The sequence below is a fragment of the Desmodus rotundus genome, chromosome 1, assembly GCF_022682495.2.
Source record: "Desmodus rotundus isolate HL8 chromosome 1, HLdesRot8A.1, whole genome shotgun sequence".
NCBI classification, from domain to species: Eukaryota; Metazoa; Chordata; class Mammalia; order Chiroptera; family Phyllostomidae; genus Desmodus; species Desmodus rotundus.
In genome coordinates this window covers 5,036,287-5,049,382 of record NC_071387.1, presented here as the reverse complement: position 1 = coordinate 5,049,382, position 13,096 = coordinate 5,036,287, and the positions used below count along the sequence as shown (strand labels likewise).

Genomic DNA, 13,096 nt, shown 5'->3' with positions numbered 1-13,096 from the left:
TAGGTCCAGCACCACCCCTCCCACGTGGTCAGTGCGGCTCAGCCTGTCTCACTCCTCTGCTCTCCACCACACACACACCCTCCAGCTAACAGAGGAAGGCCTGCCCTGCTGCCCCCACATCCCTGTCTCTCCCTCCCCATCCCCCAGTCTTCCTGGAACTCTTTCAAGTCCCCTAGCGCTCCAGGCCGCCTCTTCTTGCCTCCAGGCCTTTGCAAGGGCCGTTCCCTGCTCCCTTCTGGCCAGAGCACTCTCCTCTCCCATTTTCCTCGTTAACATCCCCCCCTTAGCTCTTCCCCTGGGGAGTGTCCCGGTTCCCACCACCCCACAACATACGCACACACCAACACTCATCCCCCACATCACGCAGATCACACCACGCACAGGCAGAGATGCACCCCACTGCAGGGACCACCAACACAGAGGTGCATGCACACACACTTGCACACTCACGGACTCCACACCCCACAGACTGCAGACAAATCTACGCTTGTGCATCACACCAACCATTCAACACACACATTTTCCGTACCTTGCCTGTACAACGCGCTCGCAAACTCGCACAGAGGCCATTCCCCACACTTCAAGGCCGCACTGGTGCCCCTCCCTGGGCTCACTGCCCCCAATCTTGCCCCCCACAATCATGGTATTTGGAATGGCCTGGGTTCAGATCTTGTCTGTTGCTTGCCAGCTGTGAGCCTAAGTCTCTGAACCATCTTGGGCCTCAGGTTCCTCATTCTGCAGGAAGGACAGATTAATAGTTCCTATTTCAAAGGTGACTGTGAGAAATAAGTGAGTGACCATGCGTGCTACACTTAGAAAGGGGTCCCTGTACACAGTAAGCAGGCAATAGATATTAACCGTCATTGTTTTGCCTCCTGATTTCCAGTCCAGTGCAGACCCATCTGTCCAATGAACCTTCACTGTCACCTACTCTGGGCCAGGCACTCTGCCAGCACTGACAATGGAGCAGCGAGCAAGACTAACTGAGCCTGCCCTCTGGGTGCTCACAGACCAGGTGGGAAATACACCTGAAACAGGTAACTCCAGAGCTAATCAGTTCATTACATGTGGTTTCTGCTGGTCCAGGGGTTTAGGGAGCGTTAAGGGTCCCCTGGGGAGGGGACACTTAGCTGAGACTGGCGAGATGAAGGACAGGAAGCACCGTTCTAGCAGAGGGAAGAACGTGCGTGCAGATGCTGCAGCAGAAAGGACATACAGATGTCCAGGCTGGAGACAAGATGCAAAGGGTTGGAGCTCAGAACCAAAGGTGATGGGAGGGGAGGGGAGGCTGAGGGGAGCCAGACATGTGGAGCCTGGGAAGGGTGCATCGAGAGCCCGGAGAGCCAGAGATGCTCAGAGAGGGAAAGAAGTAGTTTGGCTTGCATTTTAGGAGATCTGTCTGGCCAATGTGGAGGGCACATTGGACAGGGAGGTGGGTAGAGAGTGGGGTCCAGGAGCCAGTCTGGAGAGCGGCAAGGGCAGTGGGCAGAGGGGAAGGGAGCTGACTTCTTTGGATGGGATGCTCCTCAGGTCTTGGTAAGTATTGGGCTGGGGGTTGGGGAGGAAGAGTTTGGGACGGCACCCAGGATCTGGCCAGGGTTAGAGTACAGGGCTAGAAGTGATAGTCCGGAGCAAGTTCAAGAAGGACGGGAGATCTTGCCTCCAGCTTGAGCCACCCCAGCTGCGGCAGCACCCAGGCACCTCAGCGGCACCCTTGGGCCTGAATCCCAGGCCTTAGACGGCACACTCTGGCCCTTCTCTCACGGTGTTGTTCCACGTGAGACCAGGAATCCTGTGTCTGAGGGGGCGTGCCCAGCTAGGTCCATGATCTGCCCACCTAGAACCCTGGAATCCCCTGCCTAATCCATTTCCTGGGTCCTTCCTCCTGAGGGTGGTCTGACTCCCATTTGATTGGGCACCTTTAAGCCCTAGGGGTGGCCAAGAGGTGGCTGTTTGCAGGGAGTGTGGACAGAGTTTATGCACACGGGCTGCAGTGTCCACACCTGAGCACGCAAAACCCTCTCACAGAAGAGGATGAAAGAGCTGCTGAGTGGGAAGCCGCAGGCAGGCTCACCTCTCCCACGCTGCCACTTCCTGCTTGGAACCCAGGCTTCTAAATACAAACCCAGCCTTCCAGGGGTAGTTGTCCTTGGGAAAGTGTTTTGTCAAGGTCAGAGAATAGAACCTATTTAGCAGTTTGTTAGTTTGGTTTGTAACTTGTAAATACTGAGACCTGAGGTGCTTGGGCCTCCTCCTGGGGTCCTGCCCCCAAGCGCTGACCATTGGGGCGGCCTTCCAGAGCCCCAGAGCCGCTCCCCTTGAGGGGCTGACCCTTGACCAGCAGGCTGGCCCCCGAGAGATTCTGCAGGCTTCCTTCAGGGCTTCCTGACTCAACTCACACGCCCTCACTGTACCTGCCCAATCCCGCTGTCTGTGTCTGAGGGTCCTCCTGCTTTCCCCTTTGAATGTCCAGCTGCAGCCCCTCCTCCTCCAGGAAACCTTTCCTCCAGAGAGGCCCTGGCTCTCCAGCTTGTCACAGGTGTTATTTGCTCACCAGGGTATGTGCTCTGACTGGCAGGGGACGTGAGTCCTGCCCCCCCCCCCCCCACGGGACCAGGATCTCCTGGAAGCAGCAGCCCCCAGCAGCAGCAGTATCTCGCACTGGGTAGGAAAGCTTAGAAAGCTCAGGACTCGGAGTTAAATCCCAGCTCTGTGACTTTCTCGCTGTGTGACCTTGGAGGCGGCTTCGCAAGTCTGAGCCAGTTTCCTCTTCCGCAAACCCGTAATCATAACTGCCTCTTGCAGCGAGGAGGCAATGTGGAACGGCAGCCCACATGCGCGCGCACTTGGCAAATGCTCGGGGAAGGAATTGGAGAGGGCAGGAGTTGCATCATTCACTTCTTTTTACAGCTGAGAAAACAAGGGAAGGAGGCTCAGCGAGGTGAGGCCTGTTGCCCAAGGTCACACAGCCTGTTAGTGGGGGCGAGGCCCAAACCAGGCTGATTGATCCAGTGCTCAAAACCACTGGGCTCTCTTCCGGTCGACGACCTGCCCCCATGCTGCGTTTCCCCGGTCTCCTTTGGGCCGCGTGGGGCCGCGGAGACAGGTGGTAACACCGCGGCCTAGCCCGCGGGGCCGAAAAGGGTTAACAGCTCCGCCGCATTGAGCCGGCCTCTGGAGGAACCAGCCAATTGGAGTGCGCCGCGATGAGGTAATGCATGGACCGCTCTGAGTGGGCGGAGCCGGCGGGGGAGGAGCCGCGCTCGCGTTCTTTCTCTCCCCAACTACCCCTCACCTTTAACCTTGATGTCCCCCCACCTTACGCTCGCAGAGCCCCCTGTGCGGGACCTGAGGGTCTCTCTTAAGGTCTAAGGCAGGAACTTGGAGACGTCCTGCCTCCTCTGGGCCTCAGTTTCCCGTTTTGCAAGATGGGAGACAATGATCACTAAAGGCCAGACCACCGGTGGACGTCCTTGGGTCCCAGGACAGTTTGGGTCCTTCCTCGCCCTTGGCCTACCCGTTACAGAGAGGCCCCGGCCCTCCTCGGGCGGTGCCCAACGGCCCTGGGCGTGGGATGGGGTGGGAGAGGTGTCCAGACCTAGCAGAGGGGGGGCTTCCTGGCCCAGCCACACACCCCACGTGGCCGCAACCCATTTGTCTCTCCCTTATCCCTTCAGTGTGCGCTCCTGACACTCCCCAGATGCCCCTTCGCTGCCACCGAGCCCCGAGTTAGCTGCGTGAGCGGTGGGTTTGGTGGTCAGAGGGCAAAGTTCATCCAACCATCAATATTGATTGAGCGGCTGACACGTGCGGCTCAGAGCGTCGGCTTGGAAGCGGCCAGGGCTGCCGGGACCGCCGGCCCCTCCGGGCGGGCCTGCGGAGGCTGCGCATCGGTCCCGCAGTCTGGACACGAAGAGGTTTAATGCCTTTCCAGCCGAGCTAGCTCTGCCGCGGAGACCGGCTTATTAGTCAGCTCGAGGGGAGGGGGCATTGGGGAGGGGAGGGGCTGGAGCTGAGAACCGCAGAAAGCTATTCTCAGGGGCTCCCAAGTGTGGGGAGGGAGGCTCAGCAGGAGCGGCTGCTTCCCAGAAAGTTGATTATTTTTAACCCAGGAAGAAGAAAGGAAGGAGGCGAGGGAGAAGTACTCAGAGAAAAGACGAGAGGAGAGAAGGGAGGAAAGGAGAGCAACGGAGAGGGGGAGGAGGGGGGAGGGGAATGAGGAGAGAGAAGAGGGAGGGAGGGGAGGATGGAGTCAGGCCACTCACAATGGAGCCGAGGGGAAGCAGAGGCAGGGCCAGTTGGAGTGGAGGAAGGCAGCTGGCAGGGGTCTCTGGAAGGGGACTGGATGGGGGGGCGCACCACCATCCTCCTCAGTCCCTCCCTGCGCCTCTTGTGGACTGTCCTACTGGACCCATCCCACAGTGCCCACAGGGCCTCCCTGTGCCTGGGCATCACCAGCCCAGGGCTCTGCAAGGCACTGGGGCTTGGAGAGTTGGAGGAGGGGGACACCAGGCAGCCACAGCCCTGCTCTGGGGTGCCGTCCAGCCAACGTGCAAAACGTAGACCTGTCCTTGCCCATGAGGGGCCTTGGGGGAGGGCAAGGCAGGCTGTTCTGAAAACCTCATGGCCTCCATAGGGATGGGTTCCTGGAGGGATGGGCAGAAGGGACCTAGGGCTCCCTTTCTTCTGCCTTAGGGTGGGGCCAGGCTGAAAACCAAACTGGGAGAGGGGCCTAAGGGAGAATGCTGGAACACAATGACAAACAAGACAGACACTGCTGTGCCCACATGGGGCTCACAGTCCTGCAGGGGAGACAGAGGCTGCACAAACCATTATGAATAATGCATTCAATAATGCCAGGTGGGCATCAGGCTGGGGCGGGGGCGGACTGTGCAGGGGGCTGGGAGGCTGGTCCCAGGGACCTGATATCTGAAGGGGTTATAGGAGGGCTCCCCGGGGAGGGGTGCCTGAGGACCAGGATGACTAACTAGGGGAAGAGTGACTGTTGGAGGGGCAGGGACCATGTGGACGGGGTCCCAAGGCACAGACCTGAGAGCCTGAGAGAGGATCAGTGTGGCCCAAGGCTGTGGACCTTGTCCTGGAAGCAGCTGGAAGCTTTGGAAGAGTTTATGGAGCAGAGAGAGGAGACCCCAGATGTGCAAAGCCCACTCAGGACTGTAGGGCACATGAGTGGATGCAGGGAAGTGGTACCAAGGTCCCAGGAGAGTCAAGGCAGCCTGGCTCAGGGCTGTCACCTCTGAGATAGAGGGGAGGCTGGCCTTGGACATGACTTGGGAAGAACAGAGGACAGGAGTTGGCGGGTCGTGGTACGGGGGAGGGGGTGAAGGAGGCCAAGGAGGTATCAGGGAGGTGCCAGGCTCTGGCCTGTGCCACGGAGAGGCTGGTGCTATTCCCTGAGGCCGAGGGCAACCCACCGGAGCAGGTGGACAGGTCAGGCATTTGCGTTGGGATGTGGAGGGCAGGCGGTGGGAACAGGCAGAGGGAACAGCTTGAACAGGCACAGAGAGGAGAAGGGCAAAGGGAACCTGCCTGTGGAATCTTCCAGAAAGAGGGGCGGATTCTGGTCATGCTGGGCGAGGCAGTCCGAACTCGACCTGCAGTCAATGCTGAGCGGCAGACCTGTGGGAGCCGAGGGCCACTTTCCAGCTCTGGGCACAGTGAGGAGGCTCCGCAAATGGGTGGCTGGAGCCAGGTGGGGCTGAGCCTCAGCAGGCAGTGCTTGCACCCCAAGGCTAGTGCCTGCACCCCAAAGCTAGAGAGTGGATGTGTATGTGGTGTGTCAGTGTCCAGCTGAGGGGGATCTTGCAGGTGTGAGTGTGTGAGAATGAGTGTATATGTGTCCCTTGCACGGAGCATTCTGCCCTTCACTGGAGGCTGGACCCAGGGGTCGCATCGAACCCCTGTGGGACCAGGGAAGGCTGGCCAGGCCAGACCAGAGGATGTGGTTGGATGAGGCCCACAGCCCCTGGCCAGTGCTCTGAAAGCCCAGCACTACCCCTTTCACTCCCACCTGTGACGCTGGAAGCCAGGGCCAGCATCTGACCCTTCCCCAGGGAGCTGGGGTGGGGGGTGCTGGGGTACTGGCCGGAGGGCAGTGTCTGTACCAGTGACTCCTGCACTGTGCCGAGGAGGCCTTGTGGCAGCATCCCAGGGCCAGCCACGCCCACTTCCCTCTCAGGGCTGGTCTGTCCTCTCCCAGGATGGGAGGGCTGGTCTGCTCAGCCCATAGCTGCCCTTAAGACCAGGGCCCAGTGGCCCAGCCGAGACCTGGTTCCAGACAGCAGCTGGGGCCACAGCCTGACTACCTGTGGCTCTGACCTTACCTGCAGATTCTGGGATCACGTGGGCCTGTGGCTTTCCCATCAGTCCTACCACCTACCACCTACTTCTGATGTGTATGTACTCTGCCCCTAGGGTACATACACATCAGAAAGTCATGGGTGAGATTCAGGGACAGACCTGAGTCCGTTGCTGACTGGCTGTGAGCTCTGGCCAGTGGCTCTGGCCTCTGGGCGCCCATTTCATCATCTGCAAAATGGCCATTGTGAAGGCAGAGGGTGCTTTCCAGCGGGTCCCTTGGGGCCCTGAAGTTTCCCCAGCATGACCGTGAGGGGCATGGGCTGCAGCCCTCCAGGGTCGAAGAGCAGTAGACTTACCACCATCTCACCTCGGGCCAGGCGGTGCTGTCACGCCTATTTTGCAGATGAGAAAACCAAGTCTCGGGGAAATTGATTCCTGGCCAGCGCTACACAGCAGGAAGGGCGGAGAGGGAGACTGGGTTTCCGACTCTCAGGTCTGCTCTCTGCTCGGTCCTCACTGCCACTCCCCTCTAAATCAAGAAACACGAGTGCAACTTGTATCCCGTCCTCACCGCCTCTCCCACCCCCGCCACCACAGGACACCCTGCTCTCCCGTCCCACACCCACATGTGACCCTGGCCTGATGGGGCATCTCTGTGGAGCACAAAGGGGAGTCTCCAGGCAGAGAAAGAGCCCCACAGGCCAGGAGCCGGCTCCGCGGGCGCTTTTCTCCCTGCTTTCTTCCTCTCTCAGCTCTTTGTTAAGCTCCCTTTCAGCTGAGCCGGCAGAGCCTGGGTGTTCTGAGCTGACAATAATTGCTGCGTCTAGACAGTGTCTGGTATGAGGCCTCCCTCTCCGGTGCTCCGGCCTCCCCAGGCTCCCTTTCCCAGCCCTGCGCCCCTGCCCCACACCCTCCCTTTCCCACAACCCTTCCCCTCTTGGCTGCCTATCCCTGGTCTTGCCTCCCTCCTGCCCCAGACCCTTGCATCTCTCGCCCCCTCTCCCCTTCAGGCACACACTCACCCCAGTCTGTCCCCAAGGCCTGAAATGCAGGGGGACAAAGGTGTCTTTGCTTTTGTCTCTGGCTGGGAGACTTCTGGGGAGACTGAGCCCAGCAACCTCCCCACCCCAGGAGCTGGCGACTGCCCACCTCACTGGATTCTGTCCATCCAGGCCTGGGTGGGAGCCCAGAGAAATCAGCCCAGGATGAATTTAGGATAGGTACAGGGGAGTACTTCCTGGTGACAATGAACTGGGAGGGAGGGATAAAACCTATGATTTGTCCCGTTTTACAGATGAGGAAACTGAGGCCCAGAGAGGTTAAGTAACTTGCCCAAATTCAGAGCCAGTGAGTGGAGAAGCCTAGATGTAAAGCCTCAGAGGCCGGCCCCACAAGCCCAGTCATTACCAGTGATAGGAACAACGAAATGCTCAGGAATTCCTGGGGCTGGGATGAGCACTTGACCTGAACTATTTCCTTTACCCTCACAAGGCTGTTAGACAGGATGAGGATTACGTCCATTATACAGATCCAAAGAGAATAGCCCAGGGCTGCTGGGTGGCCAGATGGCCACCTAACTCCACGTCTTGGGGCTTGGCAGGGAGTAGAAACTCGATAAACGTTGCTATAACACTTCCCACTTTCCCTGTGGGCTTCCCTGAGCCTCTCCTGGGCACGCAGCCCCGGCCAAGTTGGGGGAGACACAGGCCAATGTGGGGCTCTGCCCTCATAAGACCGCGGCCCAGACTGGACAGGCAAGTCAGCTGGTTCTAACCTGGGGGAATTATGATGCTGCTGAGGACCTGGGGCCTCTGGGAGTCAAGGGGAGGGGCCCCAAATCCGAGAAGTCTTTCTGTAGGAGGTGGAATCAAGACCATGTCCTAGAGGATGGCTTAAGAGTCAGCCAGGCCAAGAGGGGAGGGAAAGATGTTCCAGGCAAAGGGAACCGCACAGAAGAAGGTCCCGAAGTGGAAGGGTAACCTCAGAGGACTCCAGAACCCTAAGCAGCTTCGACAGGCTGAACTGTACGGAGGTGACAGGGAGTGACCTGGGGGAACAGTGAAGTTGGAGCCTCGCTGGTCAGGAAGGGCCTCGGTTGACGGGTCGACTGGGAGCTGGGACTTCTCCCAAGGCAGGGAGGCCAGGCAGGACGCTGCAGGGGGCGGGGCAAGCGGGGCTGTGAGAACCAGGAGGATGCTGCAGGGGCGGCCGCATGGATCCCAGAGGCCCCAGCTGGTGTAGAAAGATGGCCTTCTCTGAGGTGCGTCTACAGTTTGTCTTCAGTGCCAGGCACGGGAACCAGTGCAGACAAAGGCTTGGGGGTGAGGAGGCCAGGTGTGCTCCTGGAGGAAGAAGCGCGCCAGGTACTGAATGACCTTCAGAAGCAAGGGGTTTGGAGGCTCGGGTAGGAGGATTAATTAGGGAGAATAATCTGGAACCTTTGCAGAGGGGTTAGAAGAGAAACCTGGAGGCAGGGAGGCTGGGAGGAGGCCTTTCCCGGGAGGAGGCCATGGCCTAGAGGTGTTTCCTTCCGTCCTCAGCAGGTTAGTCCTCATCTCTGGCCACTCCTCCCCCTGCAGAGCCATTTGGATTCTGCACCTACTCCCTGCCCATGGGCTGCCTGGAACCTTCCACACCCAGCTGGACAGGGAAGGAGGATGCCTGCCGTTCATTTCCCCATCCAGACCTTCAATGCCAATGTCAGACAGGGCAAGTCCACTGGGCCCGAACACCTCTTGGGGCCACCGGCCCCCGACACCGGCAGGTCCTTGGGTGAGCTCTGTGCCTGCCACCTCGGCCTGCCTTGGAGCCATGCAACCATGGACCTGGGCCGTGGCTTCGGTGGCCTTGACTTGGAATGGTCAGCCCGGGCCTATTCGGGAGCTGTGGGCAAGCAGAGGCAGCACCGCCTGTCTGTAGGCTGTGAAGTGCCGTGTCGCCAATCTGATGCAGGGTGTTCACGGGCTGGAAAGGACAGAAACAGAGGCTGGTCCGGGACACAAGGCCAGTGGGGGTGGTCTGCTGCAGGAATGGCGAAGACCTGGGTCACACAGGGTCCCCATCCCTGACCCCAAATCCCTGGGCAGACAGTTCCAGAACTCAGAACTTTTCCAGCTGCAGAAAGACATCTGCCACATATTTCCTAGCACCCCAGTGAAGCGTGGGGCAGCCCCTGTAACCCAACATACGAATACGTCTGCGGCAAAGCATATGAACGGGCAAAGGTTAGAAGAAATGTCTGACTCGGTTTTCTCATCTCCCAAATGAGGCAGCCCACGGGGTCGCCCTGAGACCTGGGTGCTCCCCAGGCAGTGCCTCAGACACAGGCGCAAGTCCTGCCCCAAACCCCGGCACTTGCTGCTCCTTTCTAGAATATTCCTTCCCAAGACATCTCATGAGGTCGCTTTCACACTTCCTCCAGGGCACCGTGGCTCTGCTCAAATGCCACCTCCTCAGCAAGGCCTGGGCCTGGGCCTGTCGCCTCGTCTCCTCCCACCCCACCCCCTTTCTTTCTTCGCAGCCGCCACCATCTGACAGACAAGCAGTCAATTACTCATCGATTGCCTGCCTGCCCTGCCACAGTAGAACCTGAGCTCCGCGAGGGCAGGATGCTGTTCCGTCGCCTGCCGTGCCTTCAGCACCTGGGACAGTGCCGGCCCAGGTGGGCGCTTGGCTTTTTGCTGAATGAATGACTGTCTATTAAATGTGCCTCGCCCCTCAACAAGGCACAACAAAGCCCAGCTGGTACCATCACCATTATCGTTGCTGCTGCTGCTGCTATAGCATCTTCATCATCATGTTCCTGATCACATCCCAGACCTTGGTTCTCCAACCTGTGAAATGGGCATTCTGGGGACTGGGAAATCAGCCACCAGAAGCTGGTCAGGTCCCTGCAAGAGAGACAAAGAATGCTGCCGGGCCCACCGAGGGAGTGCGTGGCCCTCACTGCAAAGCGAGGCCTGGGAGGAGCTCGGAGAACGCCAGCCCCAGTGAGCAGGGCTGCCAGAAGGCCATACATAATTCATTGCCAAACGGGGCCTCGGGCGGCGTGTGCTGGGGGCTCACTCTGCGCCTGGCACTTAGCTGACTGCTCCTCACACGTTGCCTCCTTGCCTCTTCACGGATTTGCAGGGTGCGATCCTTCCCCTTGTTTACCGGGCGGGGGTGGTCCTGAGGTGCAGAGGATGGGCCGCCTTGCTTTCAGTAGCCAGCAGGGCCTCAAGGCCACAGGCTTGGACCCAGCAGCCCTCAGTCATCTTCTCACTATGGAGGGAAGGGACAGCCCTGGGGAGGGGCTGGGAGGGACAGAAGGGAAGCCCCTCAACACACGGGGCAGGCAGAGGACAGGCTGGGTCACAGAAGGGCTGAGGAAGGCCGAGGGGCTGTTGCATCCTGGCCCCCGGCCCACCTCCCCATCTGAGCCCCCTTCCCTGGAGAAAATGCTCCCCGCTATGGGAGGGAGCTGGGGTCCCCGAGGGTGCTGGCTCTGTAGTTCCAGGGGCTCAGTTTGCTCAGCTGTGAAATGGGGACTAACAGACACCCCGGTCTCCTGCCTGGCGCTGGGAGCCGTGCAGACTCGGTGCTGGCTCAGAAAGTGGCGCCTGCCGAGGGGGAACCCCAGCCCGGAAGGTTACACATGCGCCGATGCTGTTTAGATAGCATTTTTGAAATGACCAACTTTTAGCAGCAGCAGAGGACAGATCAGGGACACCTGGACCAGGGTGAAATGGTGATGTGGCCACCAAAGAACAAGAGGAGGGAGGCTTGTGGTGGCGGAACGTTCTGGATGCTGGCTGTGGAGGAGGAAACGCAAACCTGCGATAAAATTGTACAGCACTAAGTACACACGCACAAGAGTCGGAGTAAAACTGGGAAGGCTGCAGAAGGTTTGGGGGGGTCGGTGCCCATCCCCCTCGATGGTGTCCTGGAGACCTGCTAGACGTTTCCACGGGGGGAGCTGGGGACAGGGTACCTGGGATCGCTCTGTCTTACTTCTCACAACTGCATGTCAATCTACAATTCCCTCAATAAAAACGGGGGTTAAAAAGGTCACCTTCCTCTGCCCGGGAAAGGTTAAGGGAACCCCCGCTACCGCCAGCCCAGGCCCAGGCCCAGGCCCAGGGAGCTTCCTCAGCTGTGAGTTGTCCTTCCTGCCGCACTCAGCGTCCCCAGTCTTTCTCCCAGAATGTTCCTGTCCTCTCCCAGATTCCCACAAACAGGAATTCCGTACCATCCCGCAGGACTCCGGGACAGACGGAGGACAAGGACAAGGCAGGCCTTTGTCCTCAGGCTCCGGCTGCACAGGGCTGGGACACCCTACTGCGCTCGGAGGCACTCACTCCAGCCCGAACCCCTCAGAACCCCTCACCGCCTGGCGTCCCTGCCTCAGAGAGACTTCAGGGCGCTGCAAAGGGTGCCGAGTGTCACTCATGTGGGTCCTGGACCAGCAGGCCACTGGCTCTCCATGTGACTCTGCCTCACCATGTGACTCTGGACAACCCCTGTCCTCTCCTTCCTTCCTTCCTTCCTTCCTCCCTTGATTAGAATCACATTTCATATAGAACCAAAAAAGAAGGAAATTTTCTTTTATAAAATTTTTAAACAAATTTTAAAGGCATACTTATATTTTGCTCTAGTTTCATGATAAAATACTGTCACAACGACGCCCACCCTCTTTCCCCCACTTTTCTGAAGCTCCGTTTCCTTTCGTGGATCCACTCAGAGTGTCTCTGGTTTGGCCTTGTGACCGATAGTCGGAGTGCGTTGGGGTCATCCTTTGCTCCGAGGTCACTCACACAAGGGTCAGGCTCTCTTGAAGCAGGATGAGATGCTTTAGGTTTTTCAAACTTTGTGCTCACTGTAGAAAGTAGTATATAGTGCCCTGAATGGCTTTTCAACATGTGGGCACTTCATGAAAATACTCTTCATCATAAAACCCTGGAATGTGGGTGGTGACAGAATCCTTTGTCTCCGCCCCACAGGCCAGCACGTCACTGCATGCAGCTGGGGCTCTGGTATCTCCCTCCCCTTCTGGGTTCCTCATCCGAAGCACAAAGGAGTTGGGCTGCAGTATTCTGAGGGTCTTCTGGGCCCAAGGAGGAGGGCCTGGCCCTATGCTGCCGGCCAATGAGGATACTCCTTTACATTCTGTGTGGTTGGACAGGCAGAGCTGGGCCCCTGGCCCTTCCCTACATGTGACCTTGGGCCCTCCCTACCTTTCAGCATCAGTACAGGGCGAAGGTGACACAAGCTCAGGTCTTGAAGTCACTCAGCAAACCTTTTCTGAGCACTGACCAAATGCCAACCACTGACATAGATACGGGAGAAACAAGGGGAGGGGGGTGGGAAATGTGTCCCTGCCTGCATGGAACTTGCAATCTAGGAGGGAAAATGCCACATTTAAGTTAAAAATTGGAGCTGAGATCATGTGAAGAAGCTCAGCTATGACAGTGAGTTCCAGGGCCACAGGGAGGGCCTCCCTGAGAAGTGACAGGTGAGCAGAGTCTGGGTAAGGAATTAACTAAACAAAGAGGGTGGCCTTGGGCAGAGGCTGGTCCAAAACAGGGAGCAGCAAGAGCTGGGGACCTGTGCCCACGGACCATGTGGTGTGAGAGCCTTGGTCCAGAAAGAGGCAGCAGCTGCAGTGTGTGACACTGGAGCGGGGCAGGCGCAGGTGCCGGGGTCGGGGAGTGGGGAGACCAGAGGGCCCGGTGTAAGGCTTCCTCTCTGTCCCAGACAGAGGGGTGCTTTGAGGCGCATTATGCTGGGGAACTAG

General features: G+C 58.6%; 1 long non-coding RNA gene across 3 annotated transcripts; it reads left to right on the top strand.

Annotated features, from left to right (window-relative positions):
* The first annotated feature begins 1,928 nt into the window (after nucleotides 1-1,928).
* LOC112306396 (uncharacterized) lies at nucleotides 1,929-11,373 on the top strand. Of its 3 annotated transcripts, none has more exons than XR_006655722.2 (2): nucleotides 1,929-3,211; nucleotides 8,901-11,373. It is a non-coding gene; the product is annotated as an uncharacterized lncRNA (long non-coding RNA). The 3 variants fall into 3 exon arrangements; XR_006655723.2 differs by having other exon boundaries at nucleotides 8,865-11,373; XR_006655721.2 differs by having other exon boundaries at nucleotides 8,862-11,373.
* Nucleotides 11,374-13,096: the final 1,723 nt, after the last annotated feature.